At 51.5% G+C, this 18,204-nt stretch overlaps 1 long non-coding RNA gene across 1 annotated transcript; it reads right to left on the bottom strand.

Moving 5' to 3' along the window:
• Positions 1-7,128: 7,128 nt before the first annotated feature.
• On the bottom strand, positions 7,129-9,976 carry LOC106026916 (uncharacterized). Its single transcript, XR_010048548.1, has 4 exons — positions 9,704-9,976; positions 9,221-9,294; positions 7,836-9,007; positions 7,129-7,719 (listed from the first exon to the last, which is right to left on the bottom strand). It is a non-coding gene; the product is annotated as an uncharacterized LOC106026916 (long non-coding RNA).
• Between the last annotated feature and the right edge of the window lie 8,228 nt (positions 9,977-18,204).

Here is an 18,204-nt window from a genome sequence, read left to right as displayed (position 1 = left end):
GGCAAAGATTGGACTTTCTGCCATATTGGTTATGAGAAAAAGTAGACCTTCCAAATCAGATCCTATGAGTAAAAGTAGATTCTCCTACCTTAGAAACCATTGGGGAAGAATGGGCTCTCCTATCTCAGACCGTGTGTAGAACAATGAACTCATCTATACAGTTTCTATGCAGAAGGATGGATATAGGTCTTCAGATCCTGTGAACAATAAATCTACCCATCTCAGTAGCTGTTGAAGTCTGGATTAATCTACTCTATACCCTACGGAGAACATGAATTGTTCACCTTTAGATCCTATGGGGAAGGAAATCTACCTCTCTTTTCTGTCTTGTGAGAAGAAATACAGGCTTTGGGCACAGTCACATGCGCTTAGGCATTGCCAAGAATGTTTGTCCTGTGTTTGTGGAGACTAAGAATGTGCTGGACTTTTCAGAGGTAGCTGAATCTAGAGTGTGTGGTTCTGGGATTAAGGGTGTGTGATTACGAAATCAGGCCACAGATTGGCTTGTTATCATTATAGTTCTGGCTAGCGATAAGCAATGTGAGTGTTACACCTACCCTAAGGCGGATAGCCTGCATAAAATATGAGGGGCAGGAAGAAGGCTAATGCACTCCCATCTGCCTGCTTCCCGAGGACTGTTTCTCCTCTTTGATGCTGATCAACCATGCCACCCTGCCTTGGAGCCAGTTGGCTATGATTTGGAATCTCTAAAACCCGTGAGCCAAATAAACCTTTCCTTCTTTAACTTCGGGTGTTGGGTATTTTGTTTCAGCAATGAGAAAAGTAACCAAGACAGCACACTAGTGCCTTCAATGTCTACAGCAGAAAGATGCACTGTAAGTGTTAGCCATGGTGCGAGATCTTGTCCTGAAAACCATGTCGGTCAGGTGTTGGATCTAAAATTAAAAAGTCTTGAACATGTCATTATAGGCCTGGCCTGCTCAGCAGATGTGAAGCACCATTAGATTGCTTGGCCGCTGTTTCCAGCAAGCTCATTACCGAGTATGGACATTTGAGAAATTTTGCCAAAAGAAATCTCACCAATCCCTAAAGTGGCAGCCAGTTTCCACTGACTAATTTGGGATTTTTAGGAAATTTCCTCAGAGATCACACAAAACCTCATTTAGCTGCTTTTGCTCGGCACCATACAAATGTCACTGCCGGGTCCAGAGCACTAAGGCCCATAGGCTCCTCTTGGTTTTCTCAGAGAATCAAGAATCCGAGAGGAACAGGAAACCATTTTTTTCTTCAAATATTCTTCGTATTTCTCTGGTTTCCGAGGAGCTCAAGCATTGTATCAGTACAGGTAACTTAGGCAGGCACAGGGCACCTCCTCAAGGCAGGACCCCCGCTGCCTCTCAAATGTGTCATTTTCTGATCATGATGAAACAGCTTTGGAGAAACAAGTTTTGGAGATGGAGCGTGCTAAGGTTCACGTGGTAAGAATGCACCTAATGCCACTAAACTGCACACTTACAAATGGCGAAGGTGGCAAATTATACATTATGTGCATTTTACAATTTTAAAAAATGAAAATATATAAATCCTGAGCTCTGAAGGCCCCTGGCTAGTGCTGAGGGAGTTCGTTTGGTATCAGTGTGACACAATGAGACTCCTAATAGCCAAGTGGCTATGATTTTGAGTAATTTCTGAGCTTCATTTCCACAACTGCATAGCAGGACTAAGAATCACACCGTCTACTAGGATGTGGGAACAATAACAAAATGCACATGTGTCTGCTTTGCTAACTGTGAGTTGTACACAAAATGTTACTGTGTCATTAGAAAGACCATGGCCAAGGAGCCTGCTCAGTTGATTAGCAAAAAACCACCAGTCTCCCCTGGCACCTCCAGGCAAATAGCTGGCTTCTGGCTTCGGTGTACTGACGACATCAGACACTGCCTGACAGACAGTCAGCCCACAGAAGGACTACAGTGGGTAGGGGCCTGAGAGCTCAGGGCAGCGGCCCATGGTCCTAAGAGCTACCCATCCAGAAGTGGCTCAAAAATGATGCAGGCTCCAAGAACCAGAAATGTTCATTGCCCTGACTTGATGCATAGTATACATGTATAAAATTATCACTGTACCCTTAAAATATGTACAGGTATCAAATGACAATTACAAACTTAAAGAAGAAAAATGTGTCTGGCTTTCTGTATAAATACGTGCATACGTTAAGTGTTGAGAATTTCAGCCTCTGTACCTGACTTGAGATAACATGTTCTCTGCACTAATAAAGGCATGGTCAACCAAGGCAGCAGGCAGTGGAAAGAGAGGGTGAGGAGCATATGTGTCCTCCTGGGGCTGGGCATTCCCTTACAGCAGCTCACTACAAAGCACAAGGCTGCCTGCCCTGGGGACATCCTGCATAGGATGCAGTGAGACCTCCAGGGGTGAGGAAGAAGCCAGAACAGAGATCCAGGGAACTCTACCCAGGGAAAGCCCACTGCCCGAGAGGTCTAAGATCCCAGAGTGCAGGTAGGTGTGGAGTAAGGGCTGAGGTCCCCCTCTCTTTTAGCGTTGCAGGGAGCAGTGATGATAATGCACAGACTCCAACTTAGCTCTGTCTTTCTGAACCTGCTGAAAACTGCATGGGCCACATCAGAAACATCCTACCCAGTGCTCCAGGTGCCCTGCCGTGTGCTGGAATAAACAGGACAGTGGCTACTGAGGTCTCTGCATAGGTTTCCCCCATTCCGGTGCTATATACTCAGTAGCAGATGTCAGGAATATTTTTTCTTTCCTGACGTTGTATCCTCTCAGGCTGGACACCTGTGACCCCACAGTCAGGCAGTGATGGCTGGGAGAATGCAAAAGACAGAGAGGGTGGGAGCAGGGATAGCTCCTGCAGGCCACGGAGCCAAGCCTGCGGGTACCACCCATCCATGTGACCTCCGCACAGACTACAAAGCAGCCTCAGGGTTGGTTTCTAGTGCAAAGGCCTCTGATAGTGCCTAGCGGCACATTCCTGCTGAAAGCCTGGGCCAAGAAGAACCTGCCCGGGCAGCCTGGCCCCGCCTCTGTCCTCAGCACCCTGGGCTCCACGAGCTTGGACGCTGAGTCACCTCTGCAGAGCAAATTCCACTGTAGCTGGGGCGCCAAACACCTGCCCCTGAGCCTGCTGGCTCAGGTGAGGCACCAGGTGTGTGCATGCTTAGTGGGGGCAGGGGCGTGTCAGGTGTGTGCGTGGTGCACACGACATGTGGAGAAGGTGAGCACAGGACAGGTCACGGCCTCGAGAGGATATTGCCTCCAGCTCACCCAAGGCCAGACTGCAGACTGCCCCGTGCCCCAGTCCCACTCACCCACCCACGACTCCTGCCAACTGCAGGTTGGCCCACATCCGTCATGAATGTCCACTCCTACCATGTAGCAGGGAAGATTTGGTATGTCCTTGCCCACTTGAGGACAGAGGCCCAGAAAGTGCGAGGAGCACCCCCAGGCCGTACAGCTGGAAACCTGATCGCCAGATGCACATCACAATGTGCTCCGAAATGCACCCTGTCTACACACGCTTGAAACACAGCAGATTGCAGAGCCTGGGTTTCCCTGTGCAGACAGATTTCAGAAGTGGGCAGGTGGGGCCCCTGAGGACACTGCTCCAAAGGCACAGCCTCTGCCTGAAGATCTTCAGATGGGGAAGATGAGGAGATGGAGAGCCAGACAAAAATGGAGGTGGCAAAGGAGGCTGTGAGAGCGGCGTCTTCCCTCCAGTCCACCTGGACCTCAGGCCTCCATCTCAAAGCAGGCAGGAAGTGACATAGTGAGGGACAGGAAAGGGTACGCAACTGCTCCTTGATGGTTAGCAAAGCACATGTGCCAACCCTCAAAGTGACCTTCAGCCCAGGAGACTGTAGAAGGACTCAGCTCTCCAGGAAGAACCCCCTGACAGGGCTGTGGTCACTTGATGGTATCCGGGAGGAGTGCAGCCCCAATCCAGCCTCCAGGGCGAGGCCAGCCCTTTAGGCTCCAGTGACAATTTCAGACTGGAACTGAGTAGTATTTTCAAGTGACTTGTCTCTAGACCACAAAAAAGAAACTATTTTAGCTCAGACCAAGACCTGGCATAGTCTTAAAAGTGGCCCAGGGGGGTCTGAGCTGGACCCTGCAGGCCAAGAAGCAGAAGGGAAACCTCAGCTCCAGGAAGAACCCTGGTCTTAGTGGAGGTTCTGGGGTGGCTGGACAAAGATAACCTCTCTACTGACCGCCCTCGGGGCTGCCCTGTGGATCTTCTGCCTCTGCTGCGGTGGCCTCTCCAGTACCAACACCCTCTCCCATTGACAATAAGATAGGAATTTCTAGAGTTGGTAGTGTCCTGCTCTGCACCATCCAGAGCTCCCAGGGAGACAAACAGGGTCACGGGCAGCAATGTATCTCTCGGGAACAGAGCTGTGGGCTCTACAGAAGCAGGCCCTGGCCACAGAAACCTGGGGAAGGTGGGCAAGAGTGTTCAGAGTTGTATGTGGTATCTGAAAGTAGACATCTCTACAACTCCTCCCAGTGGCCTCTGGAGCCCCCACCTGCAACCAGGAGGCTCTGTGGTTCCCTCCCCTCTGTTACCTTCTGGTCTGTTCTCAGACTTGGCAAGGAAGCCCCACTGAAGATACAGTTCTCCTGACAAGATCATCAGGTAGGATGGCTCACAGCACTCTCATGCCTTGCTTCCCTCCTTAACATCAGGACAGCGCTCATGCACTGACTTCTAATCCCTACTAAGACTAGGAAGTTGGCTCCACCCTATTCCCCTCCAGGTCCAGGTTCCGCTCCTCCCTGCCACTGGCCGGGGAGATGGCAAGACTTCTCCATCAGACTCCAAACTCCAGAGCCTCAGACGCTAATTTTCAGCACTTGCCAGCCCATTTTCATGCTCGTTTTGTGATGTAGCAATGGCATAGTAGCCCGAGTAGCTCTGTAAATATTTATACAAGCCCCTGGGGGCCCCTAGAATTGTCCTCTGCATGGCTGGCTGGCAGGGAGAGCAGTAGCCTATGCCCAGCTCTGTGTGAAGGCATCAGCATGTAGCTCTCCCTGTGCAGGGTTAGAAGCCCAGCAGAGGCCATAGCTGCTGACCAGGGCTTGGGCTCTGCATTTGAAAATGTGTTGTAGTGTTGCTGGGTTTTTCATCTCTAAACAACAATAGCAGAAGCCAGGAACACTTCTTTCAAGGGTCCTCATCGAGCATGTGCGGCTCTGTCATCCTCAGGATCTTCTGGAATTAGAAATCCATCTGGAGCACCAGGCTCTGAAAAGCAGGATGGGGTCTCTTGGGGCAGAGTCCTCATTCCTCAATGTTTCTGCTGTGGCTATCAGCAGGTCACATCTCATACCAGCTACGTGAAGCGGAACCCACGCTGACTGTGTGGCGGCCAGCTCTTCCACGTCACTGCAGCTGTCATTTCTCAGGCCCACAGCTGCCCTCCCAGAACTTCATCCTGAGATCAGGACAGGAAAACCGGATCTTCAGGCTCTCTGTGGCCCACAGGAACTTTATGGGGCATATGGCTCTGTAAAGTGCACCAGGAGCACATCCATGAGGAGGTTCCAAGACAGACACAGCTCATGCCTGGCTGCTCTAGGGAACAGGAGCCAGAGAGACCTGGGCCTCATGGATCCTGAGAGGTGATCATGACCCCATTCCACCACCCAGGCCCAGATCCTGTTTGCACAATGGCAATGGCTCTCAGCACCCACGGCCTAGTGGGGACAGACATCTGGAAAGTCAGAAGAGCTGCACAGTGTGACACTGCTCCTCCCCCTCCAGTGGGTGCCACATCCAGAATTAGGAAGGACTCCCATGGGAGTCAGGGCACAGCCCTCAAGTCAGCATCAAAGGGTGGGGGAACTATCAAAGGGTGCCACACGCTTTCACCCACAATACCGACCAGGAACCAAGTGTAACTGGGGCAGGAGGGCCTGCATGTCGTAGCAGGGAACTGTGGCCTGAGATCATGTCCCCTCCCGGGCTCTGTGCCTTCCAGAGGTGAACCCAGTGGAGGGTGTAAGCTGGATTGAGGAGGCCTGGCAAGTGCTCAGGCTGCCCTGGGCCCCTGCCATGGGTTATTTTTTCCTCTCCTGTCATTCCCAATTTAGAACGAGTACCCAGGATAAAGCAGAGAAGAAAGGCCGCTCCGCCAGGGACCTCCCCCTTCAGGAATGCTCATGGGCAGGCTGCAGGCGGGGGCTTGTCGCCAGGCACCCAGGGCCTGCGAGCTGAGCCATCCCACCCAGTCCGGGAGCTCCTCCTGCCTTGCCCTTGAATAAGGCAGAGCTGTGCAGGCTGGGCTCATAAAGGAACAGGTGTCCTCAGTCCTACAGGACTCAAGCAAAATTCAGAAGCCAGTGAGTGCCTGGGTGTCCCTGCTGCTCCTGGCCACTACCAGGCCTCCTACTGTCAGCTGCACGGCTCTGCACTGCCAGGGAACCCGGCCAAATAGTCAACCTGTTACCCGAATTTCACACGCGGGGGCCCTACCCACTCTGCAGACTGCCAGGAGCTGGGAGATTCTGTCCTGTGAGAACCACTGAGTCAGCTGCTCAGGGGACCTCAGGTCACCCAGCCACACCCATGGATTCCCTGTGCAGGCTCAGCTCACACCAGGCATCGGCAACCCTGACTCCATCTGGCTTTTCTCCAAAGCTGTGCTCGTGTTCATCAGGCTTCGCTCTGCGTGCAGCGCTCAGGTATCAACACAGGACCTCTATTCCCTGGACTCTGAACCTACTCCCAGGAGCATGGCCCTGCAGCACCTTGATGCTTCCTTCAAGATGACCCCGAAGTCACCCTCTCACCTCTTTGTACCTCCAGCCCCCGAGGCCAGCCCCTCACAGCCTGGAATCCCAAATTACCCTTAGCCCTGTGCAGTCTGGCCGGCCCTTATGCCACACTGGGAGCGGGACCTCAATTTCCAATTTGAGAGACAAGATACGAAGACCATAAAGCATACAGGGCCAAGGGTGGCCTAACTTCATTGTGTCTCAGTCCAGTCGGCAGAGACTCAGTCTCATCAGTAGCTCTGGCTGAGGTCACACAGCCGGGCCTCTCCCTTCTGGATTCTTCTCAAAGACACTGCTTCTCTTGGGATGGATTGCAACATTCCATTGACAAATGGAAGCAAGTCTTCAGGAATGAACAATTCACTTAAATTTATCTGCTGTAATAGTACTGTTATTCAGTTCATTTACAGATGATCTCTAATAAGTCGTGGTTTTCCCCCTCAGCAGGTATTGTACTCAGTTTTGTTTGCTTTCAAAGTAAATGTAAGAAAATCACCCAACTCATAAACAAATTTTAAGCAATACTGCATTTAACTTGGGGACTGAATATATATATATTAAAATAAGGAATTGTTTTCACATAACATGCCTCCACATTACTTTAGGGATACCTAATTGGAAGCCCACTGTCTAAACCTGACCTGCTTCTGCGACCATTGTGTTGTGTTTTGGGTGCCAGGGGACTCTCAGGTCATCTGAAGGTAGCTCATGGAGAGGCAGGCATTGGCACCCGAGCTCCATGCTGACCCCATGCAAAGAGACACTCGTGTTTCGTGCTGTGGACTGTGAGGAAGGAGAGGTACGTGACCTGCCATGCAGGAATTTTGCAAACTGGGTGTAACTCAAAGGCACCCGAAGCTTCTTTTGCAGAGCCACTGTGATTATGTTCATTCGTCAGCTTCCTTCAAGCTTCCCGACAGCCTCCTCCAGGTCACGCTGAATAATCTGTAACAGCAAAGAAATGCCGAAATAACCTCCAGGTGTGCTAATTTGGCAGGCACTTGCAGATGCTCAAAATAACCCTACATTAAAGGAAAACAATATTCTAATACAATACTTACTGGTGACTATTGGTAGGTAGTAAGGGAAGTGATGGTCTCTTTTCTGAGCATCCTGACCCTCCTTGAGACACACTGGGACATGTGGGCTTTCTCCTGAGTCCCTGGCAGCTGGCACACACTCCAGGGCGATGGCGCCTGTACTCCCTTGTTGGGAGAGTTCCGCATCGCTTGGGGTGAGGGTGCCTTCCTGGCCTTCTCCTCCCCTGGATCCCTCTCCTCACTCCACAGCCTCCCTCAGACCAGGCACGCAAGCTCCACCCTCCTCCTTCCCTGCCAGGAGTCCTGCCTGCCCCAAGTCTGCCTTCCCGGCAAGCCTGCCCTGTCATATCCGCCCCTGTTCCTGCTAGGGTCTGTTTCAGTTTTGCAATTTCACTCATGTTGTTCTCCAAGGCTTTCGATCTCCTAATTTTCCAGCAAAAGAGACATTATGAGAATTCTTGTTTATCTTAACTAAATATCTCAATTAAAACATTCCATTCCAGAAGCAAGACGCAGAAGTTGGCACCTTCATGGCTGCTGGCAAGAGCCACAGAAACAAGGAGCTGCTTCCTGCCACTCATCCCTGTGGGGGCGCTCATGTCCTCCATTCAGGACAAGGGCCAGCACCTCCCACTGGGTAGGATAGGACAGCCAGGGTGCTGCCCTGCTGCCCTGCGGGTGCCTTCCAGGGGACATGTAGGACAAGCCCCGTTTTTGTCCAAAACTGTGTACAGCTGGGGACCGTACTGGGGACCAGGCGTCTTTGCCACACCCTCCAGGCGCCTGGAGGACTGGGCTCAGCCCACAGGCCCACTGTGAGGGCAGAAGGGATGCATGTAGGAAAGGGGTCAGAGCCGAGCTGCTCCTCTGCAAGACCAATGAAGGGTGTGTCTGGGGCTTGCGCAGGTCCTGGTTCCACGATGAAGACCTCAGATGGGAAGAGTCATTGCACAGCGGTCTGGGGCCAGTAGTGCCTCTGCTCCCAAGAGAGCCTCCTGTCCATGCAGCCTTCTGCTCTGGCCTCTGTGTTTTCAGAGGCTTGGTGGGTGAGCGATGGGGCTGACATTTCCTCAGCTCCAGCTGGGCCTTGCAGAGATCAAGGTGCCCATTGCAGTAGCCCAGGATGTAGTGTGGACACTAAGAGGATGTGGAATGTGGGATGTGGGATGTGGGATGTGGTGCTGCTCAGGGCCCTGAAGAGGCAAAAGGAAAAATCAGCCCCAGCTATAGCTTCCCAAGTGATGGGGACACCCAGGGAAGTGCAGGCCAGAGAGGACACAGGCCATCCCAACAAGATGAATAGAGATACCAGATCAGGTAGGGATGCTGGTCACGTGAGGGTGTGACCCAGGGTTAGGGACCTCTGAGAAAAGGGAGGTCAAGGGGAAGAGACATAGGGCGAGTACCTTCACATATGCAGGAGGAAGAGAAGAAACCTTTCCGCCCTTTCCTGGGGATGTGGTCAGCAGTGTCCAGCACCCTGAGGACAAGAGGATGGGGCTGACATGAATGACAGCTGCCTCCAGGCTCTTCACTGCAGAGAGACAGCACGGCTGGGTCAGGGGCCACTAGCGTGTGTAGAGTTAGAAGCCAGGGTGCTGCACTGTGTGCAGGGTGGCAGAGACACTGGAGCACTGGATGGCCCAGCCCAAAGTCATCCTGTACCCAGACTACATACAGTAGCTCTCAGCCTGGCAGGGCTGGCTACTCCCTTCACCTCACACCAGGTGGCACCTTGCCTCAGTTACACTCTGCCATGCTGAAAATGTGCAAACAAATTAAAGTCATGTTTTAAAGGTATTTTTTTTTTTTTTTTAGTTAACAGATTTTTTTTTAAATTAACAGATTATTCCCTAGCAAATTTTCTCAAAGAGTTAAAACACGCTCACCTGAATCAGCTCGGGAGTTTCATGGAGGTATCATAGCTTCGTCCCAGCAGGGCAGGGTCTGAGGCTCCAGGCAGCTCCTGATGGGAGCAGGCACTGCCTAACGCACATGGTGGGAGTTTAGATTTGGGCTCTGATGAGTCACATCAGTCCTTGAGCAACGTTTACTTCCTGTTGTGGCCCTAGGAACTCAGGAGTGTGACTTTCAGATTCTAAGTTGGGCAAACGATTTAGAATTATGCCACCCCTGCCCTTTAGAAAAAGAAGACTGATTTTCGTCTTACGGAAAAGTCAGAACAATAATCCAGAGCAAGTCCTGACACCAGCACCCAGCTTCCCTGAGTTAGCATGCTGTGCAGACAGGAAGGGAACCAGAGAATGAGCTTTCACCCAAAGTGTTCCTCAAACGCCACACCCTGTCTAGACCTCAGCTTTTCCTCCAATACCAGTTTTCTATCCGACACCCTGCTGGGCACCCTGCATGTGTTTGTCCGAGGCCTGGGCCTGGGGCTGCCCTCCTCCTGCAGATGACAGACCTCCCAGAGTGTCACATTCACTTGTCAAATGTCTGAGACCCTGACCGGACTGAGTTTGCATTTCAGCGGTGATGTCCCCAGCGCTCACCTCTTCATCACCCGCCAGGCTCCGGCCTGTGGTATAGAGCGATCAAGGCAGCCTTAACCGCTGAGTAAAGGTTAACTCCACCAGAGGTTCCTCCCCTCAGTCACAAAGAGATCCCTTTTGCAGAAACTAAATGTCCTCTTGCTAACTACCCATCACAATATAGCCACACTCAGAATTTGAAACCACAGTGAAATTTCTTCCCAGATGAAGGATGTCCCTCCATCTGCACCCCTGGGAGTTGCTTAGTGAAGCTGGAAAGGCAGAGCCTGGTGGCCTCGGTCCTGCCACGCACCTCTCATTCTGGGGTCGGTGTGACTGTCTATGTGTTCAGTGTCGCATCCATCTGTATTACTGAAAGCCTTTTGGAAGGAGGCATCCGAGCAAGGCCCCAGGTGTGCGGAGACAGAGCCATGCGGGTTCTGCCTTTCCTGTGAAGGGCAGGGGTGATTTCTGCAGGGCTCACAGTGGCAATGCTCAGGTCTGTCCTTTCGGCATGAAGGCAGCCGAGGCTGGGCTGTGGATGGGCAGGGTGTGGCGCTCATGGTCGCGTCTGACATGCGGGATGAGCAGCATCCCCGTGCCCCATACCCAGGGGAAAGCCACATCTCCAAACAGCACAAGAAACCCTGTGGCCATGCAATGGAAAATGTGACCCATGAATTGTTGGCTCTGTAAGACTGCAGGCCTGCAGCCAAGCACACTGTGGCTCAAATTCACATGTTTAGTATGCAGGACTGGGATTCAGTCCCACTGTCTCCTACCCAGACCCTAAGATCATGCAGGTGTGTGTGTGTGTGAGTGTGTGTGTGAGAGAGAGATAGACAGAGACAGAGACAGAGACAGAGACAGAGAGACCCCAAGGCCAGCCAGGACTCTGGGTCACCATGATGAGTAGGCTCCCCCACCTCTGGAGCTCATTTTCCAGGGCAAGCTGTTGCCCTCAGGCTGCATTATTTTGATTTTTTTTTAATCCAGCCAAAATATTGAGATGAAAAAAAGTGCCAGTCCCATCACCTGTACGCCTTGGACTCTGCTTGCTACAATATCTTGGTGATTTCTAGCAGGGAAGAAAGCTCACTGGAAGAGCCTGTCTACTCACCAGAGCTGAGCAGCACCTGATGGCAGAGGATGGAGGGAGGCCTGTTCCACCTGGATGCCCATGACGAGTCCTCACCATGCGGGCTGGGGCACCTAACCGAGGGCCATCTTCCTCCACAGCAACCAAACCCGCCAGCTCTCTGAAAACACATCCCATGGGCAAGGGAAATGTCAGCTGATTCCTGGACACAGGTGCCCAGGGAGGCTTGTTGAAGCAGACTGTTACTCTCCTTCCCTAAGTGACCTGTGCAGCAAAAGCAACCAGAGAGGACCCCTGTGAGGCAGAAGTCCTGGGATCCCTACATGGGACTGTGACACTTCACTCTTGGTTTCTGACTGCCTCATGGGCTCTGCCCATGAACCCGAGAAACAGTTCCCATTTCCTGTTCCCATCAGAGAGATGGACGTGGCTTCCATCCAGGCCCAGGGTCCTGGAGCCTCAGCACATCTCGGTGACACGTGTGTGGTCCCAGTCCTTCCAGGACCCATTGTGTCACCTGCCTGGGGATAGTCTTAGCCTGTTCCATCTACACTGTGATGTCTGATCAGATTCTGAGCTCATAAGGGCTCACTGGGCTCACCCATGGCATGGTGTCCACTAACAGATGCTCAGGAGTCAGAGGTTCCATGTTGCACTTCCTTGGAATCCAAACAGAGGAGTGCCTGCTGGGATTTCCCAGAAGAGTATTACTTCTGGTCCCCATTGAGGAAGTTGAAATGGGTGGCTTCCCTGGTTTGGTGCCGAGCAGCCCCGCTGGGAGGCAGCAGCTCTTCTGCACATCTGGACCGTTTTAGTACTGGAGGGAGGCGGGAGCTGGGCCTGTTTGTGTACACAGATGGGTTCATCTGAACTCTTCTCTCTGGCGTTGCAGTCAGCCCAGGGCCAGCAAGTCTTCCTGGAAGAGGTGGAATTCTGTGTTTTCCCTCTTGGCTATTTCCTCCTGCCTTGCTTAATTGAGGCAAGGCTTCCCTCTTATTACAATTGTTTTCCAAACTTGCCCGCTCACCAAGCCAGCTGGGCTGTGGTTGGGGAGGTGCCTGTCTCCAGCCTGGCAGGCAGAGCACAGAGGTAGGGAAGGAGCCCTTTCTGGGATGCAGCTGTAGCTGCCACGCCAGCTGCGTAGACAGTGCCCATCAGCCTCTCTGCTGCTGCCCATCACCACACACCACACACCCATGCTTTGAGATGCCCTGGGGTACACCATCAGCCCCCTCAACCTCTTTCCTCAGGGACTCAGTCACTGAGCTGGGATGGATGCCAGTGGCTCCCAAGGTCACACACGAGTCTTTGGCCCAGCCTGAGCATCCTGAGGACCCGAAGACCATATGCCCCCCACAGGATAAAAAGTGGGGGCAACAGGCACTGCAGTGGCTCTGAAATAGGGGTGCCTCTGACAGAGGAAATCCAGGGCTTCCTGCAGTGGGGGAGGGCACTCTAGGAGGGGAATGTCCCTGATGTCCCATGAAAGTTGGATCCAGAGTCCAACACGATGACATCCTCAAACACAACCTCATAAATAAATGACCAAATAAGTTAATGAGGCAGAGAGACAGAACCTCTTGCACAAGAATCTGCCTTGAGGATAAGTGTGGGCTGCAAGTTGTCCCCAAAGAGGACAGAGCAGAAGGGACAGACTCATGCTTCAGAAGACTCCCAGTGCACCAGGCCCGCAGATCGAGGGAGCACGGTGGCGCAGTGACAGTGAGCCTCCTGCGTGACTGAGTGTGATCCAGTCTCCACCCCATCCCTCCTTCTCTAACTCCCCATCCAGTCTTCATTCTTGGTGATGTTATTTGCCTTCATTCATGTGATGGCGTAGCATGTTCACAGTCACTGAGGGTGTTAGGTTCCTCTACATGGCCGATCTTTAGTCTACTGATTTCCCTTCCCTCCCCAGCCCTTGTGCCTTTCCTACTGCCAGAGACTCATTCCCTTGACCTCTTCTAGCCATTCTTTATTGTTCTTTGTTTGTTCTTTGCCTCACTCAAACGAGAGATGCCATACGATATAGTTATCTTCTGCGTCTGGTTTATTTCACCCAACATCGTATTTATCAGATACATCCATTTCCCTAAAAATGTCTCAGATTTGTATTCTTCATAACCAAGTAGCATTCTGTTATGTCAGATGCTACGTGTTCTTTCCCCAGTCATCTGTTGACAGGTACACAGGCTGCTTCCAGGATTTAGTTGTTATGAATTGTGCTGCTATTGGTGAGCTCACATAGCTTAGAAGAGGATTCCTTAAGCTCTTGGGGGGAAGATACCTACCAGGAAGGATAGCTGGGGCGTACAGAATTTCTAATTCTTTGAGAAACATCCATACTGGTCTCCATAACTATTGTACTAGTTTACGTTCCAACCGTTCCATCCTCACTCTGGCCTCTCTAGCGTTTGTTACTGTCTGATTTCTTGATAAATAGAATTTTAGTGTTGTTTTAATTACACTTCTCTAATGGCTAGAGGTATTGAACTTTTTTTCATATATTTACTGACCATTTGCATGTCTTCATTTCTCTTGCCCATTGCTTGATTGGATCTTTAATTTTAGCTGTTCTGATTTTTTTGACTTCTATTTATATATTCTAGTTCTCTTTCTGTGGAATAGCTAGCAAAATTTTCCCTTAATTTTGTAGGTCGTCTTTTCACTCTACTGACTGATTCTTTTGCAGCACGGAAGTGTTTTAGTCTGATATAAACCCATTTGTCGATTCTTGCTGTTTTTCCCGTATTTATGTCTTCAAGTGTTTCACCTCTTTTATTTTCCAGTAGGTTGCATGTTTCTGTTTGAATGTTTAGATCTTTGACCCACTCGGATTTTGGTTTAGTATACAGTGAGAGATACGAGGCCATTTTCCGACCTTTGGGGCTTTCTCGGCTTCCGCCTGCATTGTGTGCCCTGAACACGTCTGCCTGTGGCCAGCCCACCTGGCCCTTTCTGGACACACAGCATGGGTGATTTCCATTTTAGTGCAGCTCCCCATGGCATGCAGGGCAGGCCCCAAAGAAGCAGGTCCCTCCTCTTACTTTCCTCCACCCTGCATGCACTGGTCACTGAATGCTTGCTGGTGTGCCCCAGCTGCTCAATAAATTGATTGTCCCCTTTGCAGCCATTTGATTCAGGTAGGAGTGAGAGAGTTCGAGACAAATCCTCTTAAAATCCTTGCCGCCAGCACCTGGTGTGCTCCTGAGGCAGCACCAAGTCACTCTTCTCAAGGACTGAGACAAGCCACTGGCAAACCCAGACTCAAGGCCAAATCCCAGAATGGGCACCAACGCACCTGTGAAGACAGTGCCCTGTGACCCTGACCCACCCAATCAGTGTCTTCAGCCAGGAGAAGGCAGGAGCAACCGAGACTGATTCCAGCAGCCAGCAAGGACACAGAGTTGGGCACTGCATCTGCCACACCTGCATGGATCATGGCGGGGTTTCCCGGCAAAAGTGCCCCCTGCACTGGGGACCTTTGGATCTGAGGCCACATTGTGGGCTGCAGTTGGCTGGGGCTGCAGGTCTCTGCCTGGTCTCAGGGTACCTGCTCTCAATTCCACTAGAGCCAGCAGCTTCCTGCACTGGTGACAATCATGATGTCAGGTGGCACAGACCTGCTGGCTTGTCACCACAGCTAGACCAGAAATGTCAAAAGGGGATTTGTGATGGAGAATTCAATTTTGTAGTATTTCTCCTCCTTCATATTTAGTGCATATCTTAGTAACTTTCTCTTTGCTGGGACAAAATACCCACCACCCGCAAGTTAAAGGAGGAAAGATTTATTTCAGGTCACCGTTCATAGCTGGCTGCCTCTAAGGCAAGAGAGCATGGCAAAGGAGACTTGCACAGGGCAAAGCAGCAAGGAGCAGAGACCAAAGGAAGACAGAAGGAGACAGACCCTTGCACAGCACCCAGGGCTCCACTTCCTCTGAGCAGGGTTCACCTCCCAACATCAGACTTAGCTATGGAGCATTGGAGCATTGATCCTCATGCCCCCATGATCAGTCGCCTCCCCAAGCCCCACCTTCAAGAGCATGAGGCTTTGGGGGACATCCAGATACAAACCATAACAGTGGTGTTAGAAACCAATTTAATAAAAACTGATCATCCTATATATAATTATTTCTAGAAATTTTTATTTTCCAAGGACTTGAAAGATTAATTTATTCCTCTTCTGTGACCCAACCCCTACCCCATTCTCTTTGAATCTTTTTGTGGGGCCTTATGCGTCTCTCCTTTTTTCTTCTCTACTCTGAACAGGATGTCCTTTTGGGCCTTGGAGGATGGGTTGGGTCAGCACATAGATGACCATTAAAGGCAGAGCTGGAGAATAGAGCCTAGGGAGCTGCACACAGGGATGCTGGGGCCAGAGGCAGCCCAGAAGCACTGCAGGAGGGCCTGGGCCATGGCCAGAGCACCTGTGACTCCACAGATCTGGTGGGAAGTGAGGAACAGGCCCATAGAGGCCACAGAGCAGCCTCCTGTCCCTTTCCAGCACCCCAGAAAAATCCTTCACATGTAGCGATTTTAGCTCAAGGACCAATTACAGCCATGAGTGTAAAGTTCTGATCATAAAGCACCAGTTGAGTAGCACAGTAGAACCAAATTTCAAACATTAATGGCATATTAGAAAGACTTGTTAAAACTAGATGAATTTAGTTTTTCCGTATTTCAGCTAAGATCACAATGAGTCTGACACGCTGATGACCAGGAGAGTGCAGATTGCTATGGGGTTTGCGTGAGTTTTGGGGGCTGGGAGCTTTATCTGTTGACCCTGGCCGAGTGTGATGATGTAGAGGTGCCAAGGACCAGTACTCTCCCCATCATAGGCCCACTCACACGACAGGCACTGGCAGTGGCATTATCTGTAGCAGATTCTAGTACAACTGGGTCCTCTCCACTTTGATTTATAAAGCCACTATCCTGAAGGACAGAAATAATTCTGCTCCAGAAATGAGGCAGAAGACAGCAATGCCTTCTGGAAGATGAAACCAAAGACGAAGCCAGAGAGAACAGTTCTGGGTCCTGGATTACCTGCATGTGATCCTTCAAAGAACCCTGGGTCTTGCACAGATCTTGCCAAACTTCGGAGAAGGAGGCAGCATGTGTGAGATGGGTGGTTCCAGAAGTAAGACCAGGGAATTCTGGTCCTGTCTCACGATCCTTCCCCAGACTTACATGACCCCTTATGGCAGACACAAAGGTCAAATATACCACAAGGATGTCAGATGGAACCAAGAAAAAGAAGAGTACATCCCAAAACATTGTGCCCAAAATTGTCCCACAGGGTCACAGGTGTGTGCTTGCATGCCTAGTTCCACTGGTGGTTTTGCCCCACAAACTCAGGGCTACAGGGGTAGTCACAGAGTTAGAGTCTCAGAGTGGCTGGGGATGCTGTTGGCTGCAGCCAAGTGTGACACATGAGTGGGGACGGCAGCTTCCATCCTGTACCACACAACAGCGAGTCAAGAAGGACCACCCCCTCATGTGCCTTGCACTCCTCTTCCCTCACTCACTGTAGCCTCCTGATCTACAGGTTCACCAGCTACAGCAGGCAGGTCATGAGCCCAACCAGTCTCTTATTAACAGGATGGTGATGAGCAGAAGTTTATTACAGGGGAATACCATGAGTTCCTTCACTAAGTGCTTAGCTTCCCTTTTCTTAAAGATGCAGAAGGAACCTCCTGTGATCTGAAGAGACTCGGCATCTGCACAGAGGAGACCCTGAGCTACCCCAGGTCCCCATCCTGACCCTGGGAACAAGTCACTGCAGGTTACATGGAGCCTCACTCCTTTGCAAGTTGCCTCTTGATGCCACCAGAAGGGCGATCAGCCAGAAGCTTTCCCTGTCTGCAGCCTCCTGTCCATGCCTGGGGCTGAAGCACCTGGGCAGCACCTGCCCTGAACATCCATCACAAGTGAGTCCACTGTGCCAAGCCTTCAAGCAAGTCTATCCCCATTGTGGTCCTCCCACAAGCACTGGGGTTCCTCCTCAGGCACCACACCCACAGCGGTCTTCATCCAGCGTTTCCCAGCCCTTAGACACTCCCGGCCCACACCAGTCTGTCTCTGCATGGCTCAGAGTCCTAACGCAGCCACTTGGACACAACAGGCATTATGCTGTCTCATTCAGTCCCATCCTCCCTGCCCCATGCCCAGTCAGGAGACCAAGTACCTGGCCCCCATTTCTGGCTGCTGAGACCTCCCTAGGAACCCACCTTCCACTCTCCAGGTGGGGGTGTCTCTGGGGCTCCAGGCACCATTGCAACTCCCCATTCTGCAACAGCAAGATCAGTGCTGCCAACGCTCTGTCGGGTACCTGTCTGTCACCCTGAGAGGCACGGCAAGCCAGCTCTAGTATGCACTCTGCACGCCCTGCTCCACACTCCCAAGTTCTTATCTCCTCTCTTCCTTCCTCCTAGGGACAGCCCTCTTGCAGAGATGGCCATTCAATGAATGCCTCTTGCTTGCTATCAAGGTGGCCACAAGTGCACACTGCCAGCCAGCAGAGCTTCCTGTATCCTCAGCTCCAGGTCAGGCAGGTCCACATCCCTCATTATGTCCACCTGAAAACTGGGTACCAGGTCCCTCACTGATGACCCCAAGTTTGGGAGCTTCCACTAGGGTAGTAGTGCCCTCATGACCTGCACAAATGTCACCATGCAGGTAACACCATGTGCAACAGGGACATTACAGCAGCCTGTGTGTTCCCCTGGGCCTGCTGAAGGTATCCCTCCTACACAGGCCCAGGAATGAGCTCAGGCCCGTCGGTGCCCTGTCTTCCCCCTGACAC

Source organism: Cavia porcellus, unplaced genomic scaffold (assembly GCF_034190915.1).
Source record: "Cavia porcellus strain 051 isolate PalLab524CR breed Dunkin Hartley unplaced genomic scaffold, mCavPor4.1 scaffold_7, whole genome shotgun sequence".
Classification (NCBI taxonomy): Eukaryota; Metazoa; Chordata; class Mammalia; order Rodentia; family Caviidae; genus Cavia; species Cavia porcellus.
Note: the sequence above shows the minus strand (reverse complement) of the source record. Positions and strands in the feature narration are given on the sequence as shown.